This window comes from Porites lutea, chromosome 2 (genome assembly GCF_958299795.1).
Source record: "Porites lutea chromosome 2, jaPorLute2.1, whole genome shotgun sequence".
NCBI classification, from domain to species: domain Eukaryota; kingdom Metazoa; phylum Cnidaria; class Anthozoa; order Scleractinia; family Poritidae; genus Porites; species Porites lutea.
The window spans coordinates 31765447-31772417 of record NC_133202.1 but is presented as its reverse complement, the minus strand read 5'-3'; positions in this window follow the sequence as shown (position 1 = coordinate 31772417).

The following is a 6971-nucleotide window of genomic DNA, read 5'->3' as shown; positions in this document are numbered from 1 at the left end:
TGTACTATACATCATGTAAATGACCTAAGCAGTCCGTTTATAAAAAACCAATACAACCCAAACTTTTGTTTGCACAACAACATGGTTGTTTTGAATTTATGCTTGCTTTTATAATCCAATATTGAATCATATTTCGAATACATCGCCTTTATTATTACAGACCTCTCAAGACTCACGGTGTGAGACTTACGGTTTCGAGGACAATCTCAAGGTCTCACGATGAGGCACAAAAATCTCACGGTATTAAGTTAAACTGATTAAACAGTCACAAGCCGATGGAATACACTTCTCGAATATTCCATTTTTGTCTCGTAAAATTGATTTCCAGGCGTCAATTCTGTAGAAATCCACAGTTCTAAGGCATATTCGTCATATTTCATCGTCTTGTTGACAGGATACGGACATCAAAAACCTTCAAAACCATATTTAAAAGGCAAATCCTCCTGCAAATGCCAAATAAGGTTATCGTTACCAGTCAGCAGTTTGTCGCATATAGATTTATCCCGATTCCACGTTGTCAAAATGGCGGGAAACGATTAATATTCATCGGGCGGGTAGTACTTGGTGTAAGACTGCCCAAAACTACCCCATCGGGCGAAGACAAAGTTCAAACAGAATAGTGGGAAGGCCCCCCGACCCCGCAGCATGGTGGGAGATAGTGGGGATTTAACGCAGCCACTATTCGGGGATTAAACACTTTAACAACATGTTGTCCCCGGGGAGCGGCGGAATTAACAAGATGCCTGTTCCACCCGGGTCATGAGCGGGGATTTAACGCGCACGCGATTTTGGCTGAGCGGGGACAATAACGGGGAACTGTATCCTTCTTTTCTTCAGAAAGAGTAGTTGTTTGAGGGCATCAACTCCCTTTGAGATTTGTGGATCTGTAGAAGTCTTCAGAATCTCTATCATTGTATTTTTAAACCTTGCTGAGTGTGATGTGCAGTGTTCTGATAAAGTGATAGGTATTTTTATAGGTACACGGAAATGTAAGTGCATGCATGTATATGGCGGTATAAACGCAGTAACTGTTCCAACAAAATTTGGACATACACCTCTCGTGAAGGAAGGTGGCCAGGGGATACCCCGATGTCATTTATAAGCAGAATTAGTTCAATAGAACTGTTACGAAACAAGTCACTGTTTCAGGTCTTAAGGGAAGATTTCCTGACCCTGGTCTTTCCCTCCCTAGTGTTCCTCGGCAAGATGTAAACACACCATGAAATGGGCAAAGTGTATACTACTGCACATACCTATATAGCTTATATAGGGAAGTACCCCCCACCCTCCCCTGGGTTGATTCGCGTACTAATATTTCCTCTTGCCCACACAGCGGTATTTATATGTTGCCATTGTAATCATGCATTGGAATGCAATCTGTAATTCATACTCTTTAACAGCTTGTTATTGTTGTGTACTAGTTTGTGATTCAGTTTCTATTTGAAAGATCCATCCTTGTTATGAAGCCTAAAAAAGAGAACTGCTCAGTGGATATTGAATTTGTTGTTAAATTCTGTCTCCCTTTAAATAGCTCCAAGAACGACTAAATAAACTTGGTGTGTGCCTGTCATCTGGGAGAGGAGATACCAGGGCCTTTTCTCGCCCCACCTCCAAAGCCAGGGAAAAGCGCCCCGGGGGACGAGGTTGGCTATTTTCTTACTTTTTAAAAAGCTACAATTTAAGTGCCTTCACATTAATTCAATTCCAAAAATAGTACTCCAGTTTTGTTATTTAACTGATTTAAGACTATATGTAGGCATTGAAACTGTTTCCTGTCGTCTGTTGCTACAGATGGGAACGGATAGACATGGATTGAAACTCAAAAAACCTGGGCCAACTTTTTCGAGTTTTAAAGCCATTTCAGGCTGCAAAAAAACCCCAAGAAAATTATTATGGTTTAAGTGATCCCTAATGAAATTTGTAATGATATCTTTTTCATGACATTACAGGAGCATTTTGTGTACTGATATACACTCAGTAATGACAGCATAGAATTGATTCCTAAAGTAGCAATATCCTAGTGACCTGATAGCCCCTCTGAACATGTGATCATCTTCTAAAGATTTCTTTTGTTGTGGATCGCTGAACTCTTTTATATTGGCGAGAGCTGATTTGCAAAATCAAACAAATCAACGGGTAATCAATACTCAAGTCTCACTGGCATGTCATACCTACATAAAGGTGATGTTACACGGGACGATTCGCAACGATTTTTAGCGCAACACAGCGTTGCAACATTGTTGCGACATTGTTTCGAACAGATACAACATTGTTCTAGTATTACAACTCTGCGTTGCGCTAAAAATTGTCGTTGCGAATCGTCCCCTGTAACAATCACCTTGAGTCCATCATAAAAATTTCCTACGGCAAGATAGCCTACAAAAATAACTATGCCTGATTTCTATATGTTTGCTACTATACAGCTAAAGGATCATAAAAAAAACTGCTGGCCCCTCTCAGGGATCGTGACCAAGGCAATCAGTGCGATCGCGAAAATCGTTCAGCATTTGTTTTAATCGGTGCGATCAATGAGCTTTTTCTAAGCAATGCGAGGAATCGTAGCCAATAAATGTAAAGCCAAGCAAGCCAGTTACTTAAACGTTCTCTCTCTAGAAAACTTAGCAACGACAGTACTGGCTGCCAGGTCACTAATATCATGACTCTTTCATCATTTCCTACTGGCAACTCTAATATATAGATTTTACTGTTAGTATTAAAACTCTGGTTGTTTGACATTTTCTGGTCATACAGCATTTTTTTTCCCATTGCCTGATTTCCTTCTTTGCAGATGGATGGGATCGGAAACAATGATCAACGTGACTCCGAGGAACAACTGGTTTTCATCATTTCTCTTCTGCTGCTCATTTTAGTACACAGTGTGATCATTCCCCTATAATCAGTCCATGTTTTTTTGTTCAGTCCATGATTAAATGTTTATTTTCTGGACGCGGCATTTGAGATTGTGCTTTCTAAACAGTTCGATAGTGCCCCTCAAAGGCACAAGCACACCAACATGAAGTCTCCATACGAAACTTTTTAAATAAACATTTTCCCTCGCATACGAAAATTCGCACAAACTTAACTCTTTGCCAGGCTCTTTGCATACTTATCTTCTTTCATTTCCCAGATTCTGGACCTAATGTATTGAAGAGCCTCGCTATGGGTCGTTGCGGACGTCGCTTTGGTTGCGCGTTTTCTATCAAATCGATCGTCGGTTTTTCAACGATGTGACGGATATTAGATACAAACAAAGTAAAACAAAGAAGTACAAACTTTGTCTAAATGTATAGAAAAATATAAGGGTCACCTGATCGAGTTTCTCGGGCCTCTATGATCCACAAGGGGCAAATTTATTGGCCAGTCCTCCTTCTTCTTCTTCTTCTTCTTCTTCTTCTTCTTCTTCTTCTTCTTCTTCTTCTTCTTCTTCTTTCTTCTCCTATATAGTAGCGCCTCGAAAAGCTGTCCTCGATAAAGTGTGAAAATATCTAAAAAGAAACCATCTTTGAAAGGATTTTTAGAAACTACCGACATCGAAGTGACTCTGTTAGCCGGGTATACCGTCAGACCAGACTCATAGTTGTAAGTTCTCGAAATGTTCTTATTTGTACTGTACACAAAAGTCTATGATAAATTTCTTAGTGAATGCAATGCACAACGCCTTGACACATACCGCACCGTTCGTGTAGATTAAAACTGATGACACTTTTTTTTTCTGGATTACAGTTGACTCCCGATAACTCGAACCCTTGCTAACTCGAACCTTGCGCTAGCCTGAGAAAACAGCCGACATTTGGCGACGCTACCACTGGTTTACCCGCCAAATGACGTCTGAGAAACGAGCGCAAAAATTCCATACTACGGAGGACCAGTGGGGACACATGGTGATTTCGTTTTTATTTTTCACTTTTCCATTTTTTTTTTTCCAACTTTTTTATTCTTACTTCGTCATTTAGCTTTTCGGTTGAGATTTCGTTTTTTTATTTTTTACTTTTCCATTTTCGTTTTTAACGTTTTGATTTTCACTTCGCCATTTTGTGAATTGCTTTTCGATTGAGATTTCGGTTCTTATTTTTTACTTTTCCGTTTTCGTTTTTAACGTTTTGATTTTCACTTCGCCATTTCGTGAATTGATTTTCGATTGAGATTTCGGTTCTTATTTTTTACTTTTCCGTTTTGTTTTTAACTTTTTTATTTTTACGGATCTATTTCGCTTTTTTTCGTTAAAAATAAAAATGGAAAAGTGAAAAAGAAAAAAGAAATTGCTCTGTGGCCTCCCTGGGCTTCCGTACCACACTGATGACGTGTCAATACCCAGATCTGGTTAGTGCTTCTGACTGGTCGTGCCGCGTGGGAAATTTCATTCAACCAATCTGGAGCACTACCCAGATCTGGGTAGTGACGCGTCGTCAGTGTGGAATTCTGCACTCGTTTCTCAGACGTCATTTGGCGGGGAAACCAGTGGTAGCGTCGCCAACTGTTGGCTGTTTTCTCAGCCTAACCTCGCGCTAACGATACGGAAAAACGGGCAACAAAACTTGCAACATTGCTGCAAAACGAGTTGAATAGCGATGTTGCGCGTTTTACCAACCACGTTCAAACCTGTTACCTACCTGATTTGTTTTAAGACAGGTTTGAGGTGTGTGGTAAAACGCGCAACATCGTTATTCAACTCGTTTTGCGGCAATGTTGCAAGACAAGTTGCACGTTTTTTAATTTGTTGCCCATTTTCCCGTATCTTAACTCGAACCAAACTAAATTTCCCCTGGATTTCCTTCATACCTTTACTGTAATTTTACCCTCAGCAACTCGAACCCAGATAACTCGAACCTCGAAGTAATTTTTGTTACAGTTCATTTCTTTATAATTCTACCCTGGATAACTCGAACTATGTTTTAATTAAGCACGTGACAAGTCGAAAAAAAAGTGTACTGAAGTTTGAAACATTGAAAAAACAAAACAAGAAGAAACAATCAAAACAAGAATTCTTCGTGCCAATTCTTTGTTTTTACTTTTTTCTAAGTCGAGATCAAATTCGGTGTTTATATCAGAATAGTATATAGATTTAGCCAGGGCTAAAAGCGCAAAACATAAAATCGGGCAAAGCTAAACGGCGACGGCAACGAGAACTGCAAAAAGAAAGATCAGTTGTCTAATTAGCAACAAAAAAAATAACTTTGCACGTGCAGCACACTTTTTTATTATTTCTTTTCCGTTGCCTTAGTGACAGCCCTGCATTGAGTTTTGTTTTATTTCACACTTCAAGTGACGTCTGACTACAGCATGTCTTTGATTAGAGATCCAGCAAGAGGAACCAGTCAGTTATATTGACGGGTTGCGTGGACCTCTGCATTAAAACAGTTTTTCCTGAAACTTTCTAGTTACTCATTTTATGAAAAAAAAAGGCGTATGTGTAATTTCACTGCCGCTCATTTTTACCTTGCTGTCTTCTCCTTGTTGACCGCTAGCGTATCTCATTTTCTCACCGCCGATATCAAATTTTCATGTTGTTTTTCCAACAAAATTCGTCTCCTTTGTTTTTTATCAGTCAAGCTGTAGCTCTTTCTCTTTCTCTTTCCTGTTATCCACGCGATCAATATAGACCATAAAACTTAGTCGAAAAAAGACTCGGCTCTGTAGCCAGCGTAGTAGGCGTCTGGAGGGGATAGGGAGGAAGGGAAAAAGAAAACGGGATTTGGGGAGAGAGGGTAGCTCCCCTCGCTTTCCCCCTCTTTCGTGCTTTTCTTCCTCCCCCCTCCCCTCCCCTTCTTGCGCCTGCCACGCAGGCAACGACTTTGTTGTTGCAGGAGCTCCTAGTTGTTCTTTTTTCTCTCTAAAAGTCCAGGTGGCCACGCGATTTTGCGCCAAAATCTCCAGCTCCTATAGGTTGTCATACCGATAGATATCCATGGCCATACCTGTTGATTGAGTTATTTTACATTGGTATACCTGTGGAGCGGATAGACGCGCGGGCGCTTGACTACCACAATTAATCGGACGCATAGCCTGCAAAAAGGCCGTTGGTCGAGCGGGGATATGGGGAGAGGGCAAAGCTCCTTCCCTTCCCCTTCCCTTGACACGCTATTTTTTCCCCAAACAGACAGCCTGTCCACAGGCTACGGATGCATAGATAACCAGATTTTCTTACCCAACGCTTTGACCGCGGGGAATAATGAGGCCTAGGAAATAGACTTTAAAACTCAAGCTTTGTTACTTTTGAATTCCTTTTTTTAAAATATTAGTGATAGTTTCATTCACTCCCCATCCATTTGCTTATTTCTTTATGGTATCAAACAAATGCTCGGTCATTGTTGAACAATATGGTCATCTTCATAACGTCACTAAAAAACGAGCTCCAAATTAAGACCCCCATTTTTATTATTGAATTGTAATAAGCATGTCAAGTCCTCGCCTTACAAGTCCTTGTTTTACTGGTCCTCGTTTTGAAAGTCCGCGTTTTTTCAGTCCTCGCTTTACTAGTCCTCGTTTTACGAGTCCAGGTTATACAAGTCATCGTTTTCCAAGTTTTCGTTTTGCAAGTCCAAGTCCAGTCCATTCCAGTCCAATCTCTCTTTACAATGGGATAAAAAGTCTAAATCAGCTCTGACAGGATGGTTCAGATGGGCATATAACACGAGCTTTGGCGTAAAGCGGTGTGTCGGACCTCAAAGGACCACTCGGCTCAAAGCAGTGGAACTAATACTGACCAACATTCAGTATTTTACATTTAAAAGGGAATAAGCAAGGTTCGCCAGCCTTTAATTTCGCAATCGAGATGTCTGTAAACCCGGGGGGGGGGGGTACTGCCATATTTGGGCTATATAGGTATGTGCCGCTGTGAAGGGTATGGTTTTCAAGCAGTTTACTCTAGGATAGGGTATATAAATCAGAGCGTTTGGGTCTAGAATAAGGTATCATTTTTCAGGAAACTGATCAGTTGGTTGAAGATTTTATCTAGACTAGGGAAACAGCTA